Source organism: Cololabis saira, chromosome 8 (genome assembly GCF_033807715.1).
Source record: "Cololabis saira isolate AMF1-May2022 chromosome 8, fColSai1.1, whole genome shotgun sequence".
NCBI lineage: Eukaryota > Metazoa > Chordata > Actinopteri > Beloniformes > Belonidae > Cololabis > Cololabis saira.
Window position 1 is genome coordinate 33,363,760 of NC_084594.1, and position 15,885 is coordinate 33,379,644.

At 39.6% G+C, this 15,885-nt stretch overlaps 1 protein-coding gene across 2 annotated transcripts in view; it reads right to left on the reverse strand.

Annotated features, from left to right (window-relative positions):
- ptpra (protein tyrosine phosphatase receptor type A) overlaps window positions 1-14,722 on the reverse strand; it is a 41,458-nt gene extending 26,736 nt beyond the window's left edge. For both annotated transcript variants that reach the window (XM_061727840.1, XM_061727841.1), the window contains exon 1: window positions 14,320-14,722. The gene's annotated coding sequence lies outside the window, so the exon portion shown is untranslated. The remainder of the gene's footprint in view (window positions 1-14,319) is intronic.
- Between the last annotated feature and the right edge of the window lie 1,163 nt (window positions 14,723-15,885).

A 15,885-nucleotide genomic window follows, 5' to 3' on the forward strand; every position in this document is an offset into this window, starting at 1 on the left:
GACAAGAGGGTGTTTCATTTTGAGAATAGCTTTCATGTTCCTAAGGCCTTAACTCTGAGGAATTTATTGTGTGAAATAGTACTTCAATCTTTATTTTTAAACTTTTGACAGCCATGTCAATATCAAGTTGGCTCAATTCATCAGGATTTTTGTTTTTAGATGACGATCACAAAATGAACAAATAAATATCAAAAGATATTTTGTTTTAAAACAATGTGTTTTCTAAAAATGTTTGTCTGTGGTAGGGCTGTTCGATTAATCGATTTTAAATTGTAATCGCGATTATGTAATTAGAACGATGTTAAAACGTGAAACTCGTAAAATCGATTTTTCACTTTTTTTTTTTTTTTTTTAAATTGGAAATATAACTTACTGTATATTTGCAAGTGCTGATTTGCTGATTTTTTTTTCAGAGATAAAACTTTATATTTTATTATATTTTTTAAAACTTTTTTTCAACTTATTTTACAGAGTTTTGCACTTTATTCATTCATTTTGGGGCAAATGTTCAATAAAAAAAACAGCATATTTGAAATAATTTCTTTGCCTTTTGTCAATTCACAAAATAATCGTAATCGAAAATCGGATTTTGAGAGAAAAAAAAAAATCGAGATTTTTTTTTGGGCAAAATCGAACAGCCCTAGTCTGTGGTTAAACGCGGGTTAATTTGCTGTTATCTGCTGACTTAAAGAGAAATTGTTTTTTTAGAAACGATATGAAATTACAAACTTTTAAACACTTAAATGGTTTTTGTTCTTTTTCAAAGTTTTGACCAAGTTACACAATGATGTGTGTAACTTGATGAATAATACCCCCCCCCCCCCCCACGTTTTTTATATTAGTGATAAGTGCATTTTTCTCTGTCTGCTGTTGGGTTACAGACATGTCACCTCTTAACCTAAACCACATCTCTAACTCCCACCTCTATAGTCCTTTCCCTTCATTAGCTACTTGGCAAACCTCACTTAGCAACCTGGAGTAGCCACTCCCTGCTCAGGCTGACTCAACGCCTCTCTCCTGCAGCTGCTGTAACTGCAAATGCAAGCAACCGAGATAGGATCGTTGTGTGTGCGCCCCACAGAAAAGCCAAGGAGAAACTTACATTTCTTGATAGTGTCTATTCAGCACTGAGCTTCAGTCAGGATGGATAGCCTCAAAAGATCAGTAACCAGAGACATTGGGGACTTGTTCCTGGCTCGTGGACTGTTTTGTCAAGGAAAAGTACCGCCTTTGAATTGTGGGAGGCAATATCGTGCTTTCGTGGGATAACTGTGAATGCACAGCTGGAGAGTGGAGGTGGAATAAAGAGGATCACCAGTGCATTTCATACTGCAACCTCTGTGCGGAAATGTTGCTCTAAAAGGAATAACCCAACATTCCTGTCACAGACGCTGCATGAGCTGGATCTCCATTGTTATATTTTAGGGCCATAAATGGGCTTGGTCCCTCATATCTCTGCAATGTTTTAAATTTTCATCAACCGAGCAGAACTTTGCGTTCAACACGACAACATTTCGTTAGAGGTTGCACGGACAAGGTTGAAAAAGTGGGGTGATCGCTCTTTTGCAGTAGCTGGTCCTAAACTCTGCCCCTTGATTTACGGGCCCTCACTGACCTGCCTTTGTTCAAACCCAAACTAGAGACAAACCTATTCAGGTATTTGGCTCAAAATAGCATCTTTTTACAGGGTTTATACAGCAATCCTTATGTTAAATTTAATACCAATTTAATACCTTTTTCACTACCTTCAGATTTTTTTTAAAAACTGTCACAACATTAAGTGTTAATCACGGACCTTTTAACATTAATACAGATTTTGAACTATAGAACACTATACAGAACAGATTTATAGACTCATTGATGTTGACCAGATGTTTCACATTTATTTCACTTTGTGAATGACAATAAAATAGACTGATTAAAATGTAAAAGGTAAAAAATAATACCAATTTAAAAAAAATAATACCTCTGACAGTGAATTTAACACTTTTAATGGCCTTAAATTTGGCAATTTTCGTTTATCACTTTTTAATACTTTTTAAAACCCCGCGGAAACCCTGTTTTAAATCTATTTTATACTTATATTTCTATTTCATTGGATTTTTTACTGGAATGTCTTTATCGTTCCAAGTGTATGTGTCTTGTGATTATTTTTGTAGTCCTTTTTATTTATTTGATTTTAACTATACAGCACTTTGGTTAGTGGTTGTTTTAAAAGCGCTATACAAATGAAGATTGATAACGTTTCTGTTCCTAATACTAATAATAATCCTCATATTACAACAACAGCTAAAACCAACTACTACTACTATAAAGATAATTGAAGTAAATATATTCCCACCATTTTCAAACAGTTCAAAGTGAAAGTAATGCAAACTCCGACATAGTTTATCCAATTCTGCCAATACTCGGTGTTCATCATCTACAATGCTGGTAAAAGCAATTTTTTTCTTCCAATTGTTTCAAAGCAACGTGCACACTGTTGCCATCTGTGTCACTGTATGCACACGCATAATATCTTTTTAGTTCAATTCTATTATGGTGCAAGATATTCATTTCATTTATTTAATCATTAATTCATGAAGCACCAAGCAAGTGCTTCTATTTGTGCCACTTTGAAGTTTTGTGCAGTCGCTGCATTTGTGCAACTAAGGCTCATGAAGAACGTTTGATTAGTTAGCTGGTAACCATCTTTAATAAGAAAGACAATATGTAATGTTCTTGTTTGATCGTCTGACACAGGAAACACCGTTCTAATATTTACTGGTTAAATATCATTGTGGAAACAAGTGACTGATGCAAACTACTTTGAGGGCTGAGCAGCAGCACCAGGCAGATGTGTTTTATACACATATTGTATACTGCTACTCCCACCACATCTACAACAGGACTACATTTTCCATATATACTAAGGCAGAACTATAGAACAGTCTGCTTTCACTACACAAAAAAGTAACTACTGAATAGATGGTCACAAAATATTTAAAACATTGTTCCTCAGAGGTTGCGCTGAAAGGGCCTGCACTGAGGTTGTGACTGCAAGGTTTATTTATTTCCTTTAGAAAATAAAAACGGCCAAAGGACGGCGAGAAATGACTGCCTAAAAAATACAGAGTTATTGTCCGAACTAACCTTTCTGATAAACCTTTGCATCATTAAATTGTCAGGTGACATATTAATCCATCTCGAGCAGAAACACATTTTCAGTACTTTCCCCCCACAGCCGTCCTGCTGGCGGGAGGTGAGATCCTCCATGGAGGGACAACTCCCATGGTGACGTTAAATCCTTTCCTATTGCTGATAGTTGCAAATGACTGAATTTAATCAAACATAACTGAATGCAGTTAAAGAAAAAAGAAAAGGCCATGTTAGCGTTGAGATTAGGGCTGCACGATTCTGGACAAAATGAGAATCACGATTTTTTTGCTTAGAATTGAGATCACGATTCTCTCACGATTTTTTTCCAATATAAAATTTATTGCACTTATTACTTTAACTTTGCAACAGCTGAACAAAAATATAATAACAATAAACATCTCTTGTTTTCTTTACACAAACCTTTGAATAATTTAAACAATAATAACAATTTTGAACAATATTTTTTCCTCCCTGAGTTGAACACCCTTTCAGAAAGGGGACTTGTAACAGATCCTGTAGTTCTGAGGCAACAAATTATTCCTCTGGCTGGGATGAACCCCCCATTGCCTTTTGCTGCTATTAAGAAGCTGCCGATACAAAAGGTAAACGTTACAAAAAATATGATGGTGCCTGATAAAAGACTGGCATTAACTTTGTAACAGCTGACATTGAACATAAAAACAATAAACATAAAAAAAAAAAAAAAAAAAAAAAATTTAATCGTCGTCATTTGGAAATGAGATTGCGTTCAAGCATGAATCGAGACCGCGATTTTTTAATGATTAATCGTGCAGCCCTAGTTGAGATGCAGCGATTAGTGAAATGGTTAAAGAAATCAGACAGTTTTCAGCTAAGTCAATTAGGATCTGAGATCAGGGAGTAAAAAAAAAAAGCAAAACTAATAATATACTACAGTTTTTTTGTGGGGTGGTCCACAAATAGAGCAGTGCAGCTTTTTCCCACTTAAGTGCATCATGATAACAATGATGCATCAGCAGCAAGCATGTCTTTCATGGACATTTTTTCCACCGTGAGCAAAGAATACCAGACGCCTGTTTTGTAAAAATAACCCAGGAAGGAACAGTGACTAAAAGTGTTTACAACCAGTTGAAACAATTAATGATTTAAAAACAAAAAAGGTCTGTTGAGCACACCTAATGCTATAAGATTATCCGACATGACAGCAGCTGTTATCTTTAACTAGTATTACCAGGATGAGGCGGGTAAAAGGTCAGACTCTTAGGAGGATCAGCAGTCAGAATTAGGCAGCGAAATTGCAATCAGCGAATCTTTACGTCAGTGTATAAACAGAGATGCAGCAGTTCTGATGACCGACTCCTGTTTACACATTCATGTAATCTCTAGTTCATAAAAAAAAAAGAAATAAAGTTAACCCCGTCAGTCAATCATAGCTGGTTAAGCTGAAAATCCACTAGCCAGGCGACTTTTGTATCACCATGTATTAATTCTCCCCTCCATCTGTGGACCTAGCATTAGTAATGTCTGAGACCCCCCGCCCCTCCTCAAAAGCACAGATTATAGATAAACCCCTGTTGTTGACAACAAACAGGTCTTCCTCAACAAAAGAACTCTCTCTACCTTTCTCTCTTGGTGGTTTGATGTCAGGTTCCACACATTTTAAATGATCAAGGGCTTCTCCTTCTTCGTCTGTTCTCTTTCACTCCAGCCACCTGCTATGCATTTTGATGTGACACCATCTTAAAAAGGGATTAAGTAACTCCATAAAAGTTCTTCATTTTACTCCCACTGGAGGAAAAAATGTCCAGGCCCATCTGATGTCAAAATAAATGGACTCAAAAGATGGTCATCCAGTTCACTCTCTCCTGACTTGAAGCGTGTGTTGTGCAGCTTCCCAAAATGTTTTCAGGCAAGCAGGAGCTTGTAGAACCACCACGTTACAGAAATCACTTTTGAGATTCAGCTGCCCTGGTACACAAGTGCAAAACTGCTACAACCTTCTTACTAATATGATAAATAAAAAATTTACGGTTTGGGTAAACAAAGATATGACATAGATGACTTTTTCTTTTTGATGGAAATAAAGACTTTTTTCCCCCTTTCCCCATAGTGTTATTATACCTATCACAATATACTTGCAGCAGTGTAACCATGACAACAAAGCACCTTTAAACAATTATCAACAGATGGCTTTGATTATTTGGATGGAGTTGCTTGAATTGTTCTGTGGATGCTTTTTGGTGAAATATAAAGACATTTGTGGTCATTATTAACAACATGCAGATATGCAGTTTTTTAAATCACCCAGTTGGGGGACCAATGATCATTCTCAGATACTGTAAATTGATCTGTGTAATCAAATTTACACATAAATAATGACTCATGCAATGCATGGAGCAATGCAGTTGCACACACACACACACGGCTCAATAAATAGGCTTATCTTTAAAAAGGGCTGTGAGTGGAATGCACATGTTCATCCTACCATCCAAGATTTTATTCTTGCTCAGCTCTGCGCAGCAAGTTAAAAAGCTGCACTGCTTTCATTGTAAATTTCAACTCGTTTTCATCTGCCTGCACGCAGACTTGCCATTCAGCTAAAATGTCTTTAAACTGAATAACGAAGCATCACTAAGAGGAATTTGGCTGCATGCAGATTTACATCAAGGGGAGAGAAAGCAAAAAAGTGGCTATGCACTGGGTTAAGCATATCTTAAAACCGTTGGCTATTATCTGACCATCAGTACAGTTAGTATTAAAATACTGGTCATTGTTGTTATAGGCCAAGCCATAATTAAACAAGAACCCATAGGTTCCCAGACTGAAGCCTCCTTAAAAAAAAAAAAAACAAGAATCTTGGATGACATCTTACGAACGGTTTCTTAGAGACAAACCGATAAAAATAAATACTAAGATAAAATTAGACAAGCAGCAACACATTTAAACACAATGTACTTTTAGTACAAGGAGATATCAAACAAAACAGTTCTTATACAGTATATCAAAGTCCACACCACTGTGGATAAATTAGTGTTTAATGAGCTCCACTGACTAATGAAGATGTTTCTCTGCCTCAAAGGAGCGCAATCACAGTTTTGTGGGCTGTCCCCAGCCCATTTCACTGGCACACTGAAAGGAACACTCAAAGTAGAATATAAAGGAAGCCCAATTACATCTCCTTGACTACCAAAAGGCCAAGACATGAGACGGATGTAAGGTGGTTATTTAAAATGGCATGTTTCAATAAAAGTCTGAATTTCAGTGACGGTTTTCCATTCACCAGTGAGTGACCTTAGATGCAGCAGCAACATTCGCCTGTGTGCATGAATGAATACATGGACAGCTTGGAGTGGATTTAAAAGTGATCTTTGAGGGGCTTTAAGCACGAAAGCAACGAAGAAGAAAACTTTGTGCTGATCACGCCCGAGTTTAGTGTGTTCTTTACAATAGATTTGGCAGAATCTCAAATGAGAAAGAAATGCATCCTTCCATTATTCCTATTCAGGGTCACAGGGATCTGCTGGAGCCTTTCCCAGCTCTCCTCTGGCAAAAGACATGGAAGCACCCTGGACAGGTCGTTACCCCATCAGACAACCACACACTCACTCCGACGGGCAATTTAAAATCACCAGTTGTATGTTTTTGGACTGCAGGAAGAAGGCCGGTGTTGAAAAAATCGATTTTCCAATTCTAAATCGATTCTCATATTAATTCCTAAAAATCGATTCATATGTCTAAAGATCGATTTTTTTTAAAATGTATTTATGTAATTTTTTTTCATCATTACATTACAACTTTTGGTTATTTTTTTGTTTATCCCCAAAAAAGGAATGTTTTGTTGGACACGAGAATAACTGGTGCCATGTTTTTACCTTTAAATATGTTTAAAGGTATGAAAACATTGGGATGCGCGCACAGAGATGACGTCATGCAGGTCAGAGGTCTTGTTTACAAACTGATTTATTTGTTACACACACAGCCCCGGATGTAGACAACAGGTCCTGGAAGATGCACAGAAACAGATCTAGTGATTCATAAAAGAAATGAACAAGTTTCGCGGCAATAATGTGTTATTTAGACGCTGCATCGTCTGTGTCCCACTGTGCCCCCATTCGCTACCATTATATGGATAAGCGGCTTGCACAAAACTCCTAATATCTTCCGAATGAATCTTCAAATGACACCAAACTTTTCTGGGTGAGTATACGACCATAAAAAATGCCAGAAATAAGGTCCAGGTTGTAAAAAACGGAACTTTCCCTTTAAAGTGTTAGGTTATAATTGCATAAATTGTCTATATTTCATTACTTATATACTGTCTTGGGGTTACATTTGCAAAAAATGCTAAAAACCAAATGCTCAAAAATTAAAAACCAAAATAGACCGAAAATAAAACAAATAAAAACGGAATGTGGGAAAAACTAAAACCGATTTCATCCGTATCTGTTTCCTCCCTGGATCTGTTTGGTAATTCTGACCCACGATGTTTCTGAAAGCAGTTCTATCAGCATTCTGGGAGCTGATTGGTCCTAACAGCATCATTAGCTGACAATACTTGCTGTTTAATCTCAATATAATACTAGTAGTAATATTTTGCATAACTACAGTCATATAATTCATGCAACAGCTCAAAAAACAGTTTTAATAACGCTAACCCAAATCAATATCGGAATCGAATCAAATCTTGATAGTCGATTCTGAATCGTAGGAATCGGAATCGAATCGATTCTTTACATTTGAATCGATCCCCAGCCCTAGAAGGAAGGAGCTGGAGCACCTGGACGAAAAACCGTCGCAAGCAGAGGGAAAACATGCAAACTCCATACACAGTCCCCTGCCGGGAGTGGAACCAGGACATGCACAGACTTAAGGTATAAATATGTAAAACCACACAACAAGCTATAACTCAAAATTTCAGTTTGATAACACAAGCCAAGTAAAAGGAAAACAGTACTTGAACAGAGTCAACAAGCTTGACTGATATAACACCAGCGGCAGTGGTCAAGGGGACTTTACCGCTCATGCAGAGAAATATTTTCCTCTTGCTATCTTACAAGGCATCCGACTTCACTAGCTGCTGCAGCGCTGGATAATGCTTGTCTGTCTGTCTCCATTCATGGCATATTAAAACTGTTTCTATGTCTTCAGAGGGAGGGGGTCTGGGGCAACAGGAATACTGTGAATGCTTCTCTTCATGGGAGGCTAAAGTTGGCCTGAATCAGGACCGCTAGGACTCTTGCTCCGAAACAGACCACAAATTATACGTCCCCAGTGCCACATACAGCAGCCACAATCCTCTGGACTTCCTTTTCTGAGGGATACTACTCCCCGCTGGTGTGGTTTGTGTTCCTGCTGGCTTCATTCATGAGCTGGTGAGATGATGAAAAGATGAAGAGAAGCATGGGATTACTGTTCTGGCTAATCACTAGGGCAAGAGTGACCGCTGTGTCTGTTATTAAGCCTGTAATGATGATTCGGGTCCATCAGGCTGGAAGGATTAAGAAAACTCACTTGTTTCGGGGAGTGAAAGTGGTGAATCGGGGAAGCTCGGCTCCCTGTTTGCTACGTTGTGGGGTTTCTCACAGACGATGCCAGGGGCCTCTCAAGCGTTCCCACATTGGAAACAGAGAGGATCTAGAGGCGCAAAGCGTGGCCTCCCCACAAAAGCCACTGTGACCTTCAAAAGTGCTGCTGGGCCAAACAGGCCGCTCAAGGGCCACAATGAAACTTGATTCACTATCACTTCTGCTCTTTGAAATTCAAGCACCATAACTGATTTCAAGATGCAGCATGCAGCTAGGGCAGGACATCAGCTGCATCAAAAACCACTGAGCCCTTGAAACGGTGCTGAATACAAACTTCAGATGCTTACGCTTGGGTACTTATTAACTACTTACGGTCATTTTAGACTTTTTCTGAAATTCTTACCCTTTTCTGCTGTGACTTGAAGTTCGAATAACAATAAATTAATTAAAATAAAAGTCATCCATCTGGAGCATGACAGCAAAAAAAGAAATCACGGGATCATTTATAAAACTATTCAGCTACGTGTTGTACGGACAATTGTACAACTACTCAACCTCAAAACTGCGTGCTGGAGACTGCAACCATTTAATTGGATTTTGTCATCACTTTTTGAGGCAGTTTGATTATCAGTATTATATACAGGGATTAAAGCAAAAAAAAATCCCAGGACGGAAAGTTTTCAGACCCCCCCCCCCCCCGTTGCGATTGAAAACGTAAATTTATAATCCATTCCTGAGAGTTCATCTTTTGATCCAGTGGCAATATCCGTGCTAGTAGATACTTTTTATGTAATAATGACAGGGGGTTCTAAACGAGGCACTGCACTACAGACTCGCTACATAACTTTGAACAAAGCATCTGAAATTAAAATGCAGATATACAAGCTCACAGCGCGTCACATTCGTAATGCAACGTAGGCTTGTAGCTCCGCAGTGTTTACATTGCGGCACACCGACATGCAACGAGGTGTAGCGCTGAGTTATGGTTCTGCGTTACACCAACGCAGACCCGGCGTAGGGTACGCGGCCGTACGCACCCTACGGCGCGCGTCGCCGCGTAACCTACGCTGAGGCATACGGCGTCGTTTTGACGCAGAACCATAACTCAGCCTAGGCTGAGTTATTAGGTGTCAGGTTACGTGCATCTAAAACCAGAGGAGAACTTTACTGTGTGTGCACAGCCAACAGCTGATTGACTGCAGTGGGCGCCGTTCGACAAGTCACCGCGGCGCTACAGACACCCCGGTTTTCATATTTTTTGTCGGATTTGCGCTGATCTCATAAAAAATTATCCCAAAAAAATCCCCAGGACGGAAATCCGTACCAGGTACGGAGAACTTTAATCCCTGTATATATATATATATTAGGGCTGTTCGATTAATCGATTTTAAATCGTAATCGCGATTATGTAATTAGAACGATGTTAAAACGTGAAACTCGTAAAATCGATTTTTCACTTTTTTTTTTTTTTTTTTAATTGGAAATATAACTTACTGTATGTTTGCAAGTGCTGATTTTTTTTCAGAGATAAAACTTTATATTTTATTATATTTTTTAAAACTTTTTTTCAACTTATTTTACAGAGTTTTGCACTTTATTCATTCATTTTGGGGTAAATGTTCAATAAAAAAACAGCATATTTGAAATCATTTCTTTGCCTTTTGTCAATTCACAAAATAATCGTAATCGAAAATCGGATTTTGAGAGAAAAAAATCTAGATTTTATTTTTGGGCAAAATCGAACAGCCCTAATATATATATTGACGTTTTTTAGAACACCTCTCATATGAAATAACACAAGGGTGTGACAATTTTGTGTATGTACGGAGTGTGTATTGTTATGGGTATAAGTGTCCCTGTCTTTTTCCTCTTGATGTGAAGGTAAATAAAGTGGGAGCAATCATGACTGTACATTCAACTGTGTGGCCATGCACTGACTGGTCTCCCTCCATGCAGGAAGTCCAACACCATGTCTCTGTCAGGACTTGAAGGTGCAGCTGAAGGGCCTCCCTTCTTTCCTTCCACCCTGCCAGCCCTGCGACTGCATGAAGTCCAACACACATCAGCCCAAGCTGCTGTCATAGAAAAGGCTCAGTTTTTCAGGCTTTTGTGTTCTGCGTTCCTTTACTATTTGTAGATGTAAATTGTGCATTTGTACTTCTCTTTGCAGCTCTCATTCACTTTTGTTAATGTGCATTGTGTCTTTGCAAATACAAGATGTACTATCGCACAACACAAAACACACTCGATTGCATTTCTTAGATCGGTTTTATGTTTAGAGTCTCTCAGAGTGTCGTTTCCTCTCGTATTTCATAAACTACATAAAGAGGCTTTGTTTTAGCACCCGGTGCCATTTTTCCCCCTTTTTCTGGGCTGTTTCATAAATCACAAGTAACGAAAACTCCAGATTTTAATAAAACAAATTGCATTTACCAATAACAGCCGGTTTCTGTCACATCTCGTTCCCCTAACCAGCTGGACCACAACAGTGAGGTTAATTCATTCCACCACTAATATTACAGCAATGCTTCAAATGATATACGGCCTGACGTGCATCAGGGACTGGTTCCTGGCCTGGTCTTATAGCTGTGCTGCAGCCATTTAGATCATTTAAAAATGGGAACCAGGGGTGGCAGTCCTCACATCTGAGGCGATCGTCACACTAATCGCCTCCTCCTTTTCCTCTGAGAGATAAGACCATCAACGAGAGGATCATCAATGACGTGACTTGTCTTTACAAACGCGTTTCTCTGCTACATCCTTTTATTGCAAGCCTTCAAGCTAACTCACATGCTCAGACTTTTTTTCCCTGTCTGACCAACAGATCTCAAAACATGTTTGAATCCAACTCCAGTGTGGCCTTGACCGTGAAGCCATTGTTTAGTGGGGGAAAGTCCACACTTTTTTTTCTTCCAGGGGAGAACTTCAGCTACAATTAAAGAAATAACCAGAAAGGAATTAGGAGCTACAATAAGAGACTAAAGAAGAAGCCACGTACACCTCTGGTTACGGTAGAGACGTGCCGACGAGCCATCCAATTTTTTAGACAAGCTTCATCCTTTTCAGAGTCAAAGGGAGATCTAAAGCTCATCTCAGGAGGGGCAGAATAGAGGAAGCCTTTTCACTGAAAAGTGACGGTGAATGCACCAAATTGAGCAATTACTCCACTGAGTAACTTCAACCTACCAATTAATGGCAAAAATTGAATAATTCCCGTCCAAACTAAGCTCTAACGAAGCTCCATGAAGTGGAAACCACACTTTGACTGATATCGACCAGCAGTCAGCTGCAAGATCAAAAGAAAATCCCTTAATATCAAATATAATTATTAAATACAAAAATCCTACCTTGACATCCAAAGGGATTGCATAACCACCACATCTACAAAAGGACGAGTCACGGAGCAGAGCTGCGTGATTGTGGATGAGGTCTCTCTGTTCTGCCAAGATATCTCATTTGATCCATGAATCATAATTACGCAGGTTCATTTCCTGTATTATGAAATAAATACCATTAATGCCGAATGACACAACATGAACCAGCAAAGAGGCTCCACGATGCCTCATAATCCTCCAAATGTACCCGTTTATCCTGTCAGCGCCTGAATTACAGTGCCCTCCCACAGTAAAAACAAGTAGGCCTACAGGTGGAAACAAAAATATACATCCAGCCCCACCCAAAAAGCCAACTCATAATATTGTGTCAGAGCCCCAAAATTGTGAAATTTCACAACTCTTAACACCCTCAACTCACACCCAGAATTCCCAAGAGGACCATTTTTAAACAGTACTTATTCTTATTTTTAGAAAACTAGGCCAATCATGAAAAGTGTGGTGCGAGGATCATTTAAACTGTCCTGTTAAAAAGTCTTTCAGCCTCCCAAGTTTAACTCAGTTTTCTTAAAATAGCTCATAGGAAATACAGAGAAAGATAATAGCAGCTCTGCCTGTCTTTGTCATCGGGCCAAGGCACACTTTTTTTTTTTTTTTTTCCTTCCCCCCTCCTCTTTTGGAGTTCAGCTTTGATGAGATTGTGCTGTTTGATAGCCAGAGATGGCGCAAGAGCTTTTGGGAGAAAGAGGTGGACTTTTTGTTCAAGCCTGATGATCAGAGGTCAAGGTAAACCTGACAGAGGGATCACAGGGGATGGAGAATGTGCAGCTCGACTAGTGTGACATCAAGACCAACGATGGCGAAGCTGATGTGGAAGAAGCACAGGGAGTGAGGAAGGGTGTATATGTGCTGCAGTTCACTGAATCGAACCAGATGTTAGGAGGGGAGCTCCAGGCAGACACAGCGGAGGCTTTTGCAGATATGACAATCCAGGCTCTGCCATGCCTCTGCAGCTGATGATGTCACTCTGCTCCCACTCCTCGGCATTCAGGCAACTTTTGAGAAAGCAATCTTGTCAAGCAGCTTCATTTCTAGCTGCAAGTCAACATCAGCTTTTATCCACGTTTCACGATTTCTCATAATAAAACAAGCCTTTCATAACAACTCATACTCATAACGTACTATCCAAGAGAAAGTAAATGAAAGTAAATACAACTTAGTTAGTTAGTTAATATTTATTTCGGTCAATCACAAACAAAAATCAAGAAACAAGATAACACAGGTTTTTCCCTGGTCAACATTGTGATTATTTTGACCGAAAAGGTCTGGGCTTGAAGCATAAAGCTTATCTTGCCCACCTTTTAACTGAATAGAATATACAAAAAGAACAAATGAAGTATCATAAGTCTACACAAAATAATAATAATAATAACAATAATGATGATGATGATGATAATAATAGTAATAATAATAATAATAATAATAATAGCAATAATATGATAATAATAATGATAGCTCTGAAAACAGATGCTAAGGAAACCGACAAAACCAATTTAAGTTGTAATTTTATCTCATGCATGTGTGCATTCTTCTTTGTTTGCTTATTGTGTTTCTATATATGTAATATACTTAAGTTGTATAGGTGTTCACACAAAGAATTGGAGGAGGGCATTACATCATAACAAACTTTGGAGGGTGTAAAAGAAAGGGGTGCTTCATGTAAACAGAAGCAAAAAAAAAGGAAAGGAAACAGCAGAAAAGCAGCTGCTGTGAGTGGAGAGAGGATACAGTATATGTTAATGTTATGGTGACCCAGTTCCTGTTGTGGGTCCCATGAAGACCCCCTGCCCCCCCCAGCCAGCCCCCCTCCCTCTCTGGACGTGTAATAACAAAGCAGTGATCAATACTGTACTTCCAGAGCCCTCCAGCTCTCTGCTCCGGGGCACAGCCCAGCACTTCCCCCGTGTTGCTGCACTTATTTCCCGGACCTCTCCCCGGGAGAAACCCCCCGACGCCTGGGAGAAAAAAAAAAAAAAAAAAAAAATGTCCCTCCCTACCTCCCAGCTACTTCTGAAATGTTCACAAGCAGCGAGGAAAGTTACCACTATCAAACTGGTTCACAGCCCAGTTTGCCTCCACTGTGGTGTAAAAGTGTTGGGGGACAAAACGTTACAGCCAGAAACACGCATGTACAGCCGCATTGTAAAGGCTGATTTATGGTCCCGCGTTACACCGACGCAGAGCCTACGGCTTGGGTACGCAGCGACGCGCACCCTACGCCGTAGGCTCTGCGTCGGTTTAACAAGTGGGATCCAGCTCTGCGCGACAAACAGGAGAAAACTCACCAGAACTCCGACAGCGCCCAGAGGAAACCCGCGGAGGGGTGGACGGGATTTATCCCGGTCCTTCACGGGTTCCAGCCCCGGCCCGGGTCTCCACACCCAGGGGAGCGGGCTGAGCGGGCTGCGGGGATCAGGAGAGCCGATCCCGGGATCGCTCCCAACACTTCACCGGCAGCTTTCCCCCCCAGCTACATCCATATACAGAGCCGCGGCGGGCAGTGTTGGTGTCGGTGTCGCCGGTGGGTCGGGCGGTGCTCCTCTCTGCCTTCCCTGTACGCTAAACCCCGCCGTTTAAACGCTGTATCCGGGCGCGTCGGCCGACTGTTCTAGTCCGCCATGTTGTGTGTCTGTCTGCGCTGGAAGAATGGGAAGCGAGCAGAACATTCCCAGCCGAGCCCCGTCTGCGCCGCACGCTCTGCGGCTGCGCGGCAGCGACACCTGCCGGCGGAGCGGCGCTCTGCAAGCACGCTGCTCTTCAGTGACGGCCCATGCAACCAGAGGTGTCAAAAGTATTCGCATTCAAATCATTACTCAGGTAGAAGTACTAGAGTTTAAAAATACTCCTGTAGAAGTTGAAGTATCTACTCAAGTCTTTTACTCAAGTAAAAGTACAAAAGTACTGGTTTCAAAACTACTTAAAGTACAAAAGTAAAAGTAATGTAAGGGGGAAAAAGGCCAAGGATAAAAACCATTGAAAATGAATGTATCTTAGTATAATGCAAATATATCAAAGAACCATATATGTGTACTATTGAGCATTAACATGTTTTTTAGAGAGCAGAAAATATGATGATTAGTTGCCTATAAGTATTGTAATGGTGCAAAAAGTCTAACTTCAGAGGCATGTTATCATTTATCCTAACCTTTATTGGAATGTACATCCAAGTTTAGTCCAGGAATCTGAGGGAACGGATGTAAGAACAAAACTGGACAAGAACATCTGAAACAACCACAACCAAATTCACTCTATCCGGATGGAGCAATTTAACTGGATAGTTTTTTTTAAAGGCCGAAATGAAATAGAGTAACGAGGCTGTTTTTAAAAGGTAAGGAGTAAAAAGTACAGATAATTGCGTTAAAATGTAAGGAGTAAAAGTAAAAAGTCGTCTGAAAAATAATTACTCCAGTGAAGTATAGATAACCAAAATTTGTACTTAAGTAAGGTAACAAAGTATTTGTACTTCGTTACTTGACACCTCTGCATGCAACACAAAACTCATCTATCATCCGAGAAAATATAAACAAATACAATTTGCAACCAAAGCTAAACACATCACAATCAACCCTACAATCCCAAATGTCATATTTCACACGAGCGTTTTTTATACCTCCCTATTCTAAAAACAAAAAACAAAAATACAAAAACAAATCCCCAATGTATTAATTTCAATATAAACACTTCAAATAATAATGATAAAATAGGACTTTGTGTATTATTTTATATGCAAGGCTTTAAAGGGAACCGAGAACTGGTATTTGTGCCAGAATTTGGTGTTACAATATGGTGCATATTGCAAAGCCATATTAAATGTATACATTTTCTGCTACTACTAAAAACTATAACATACG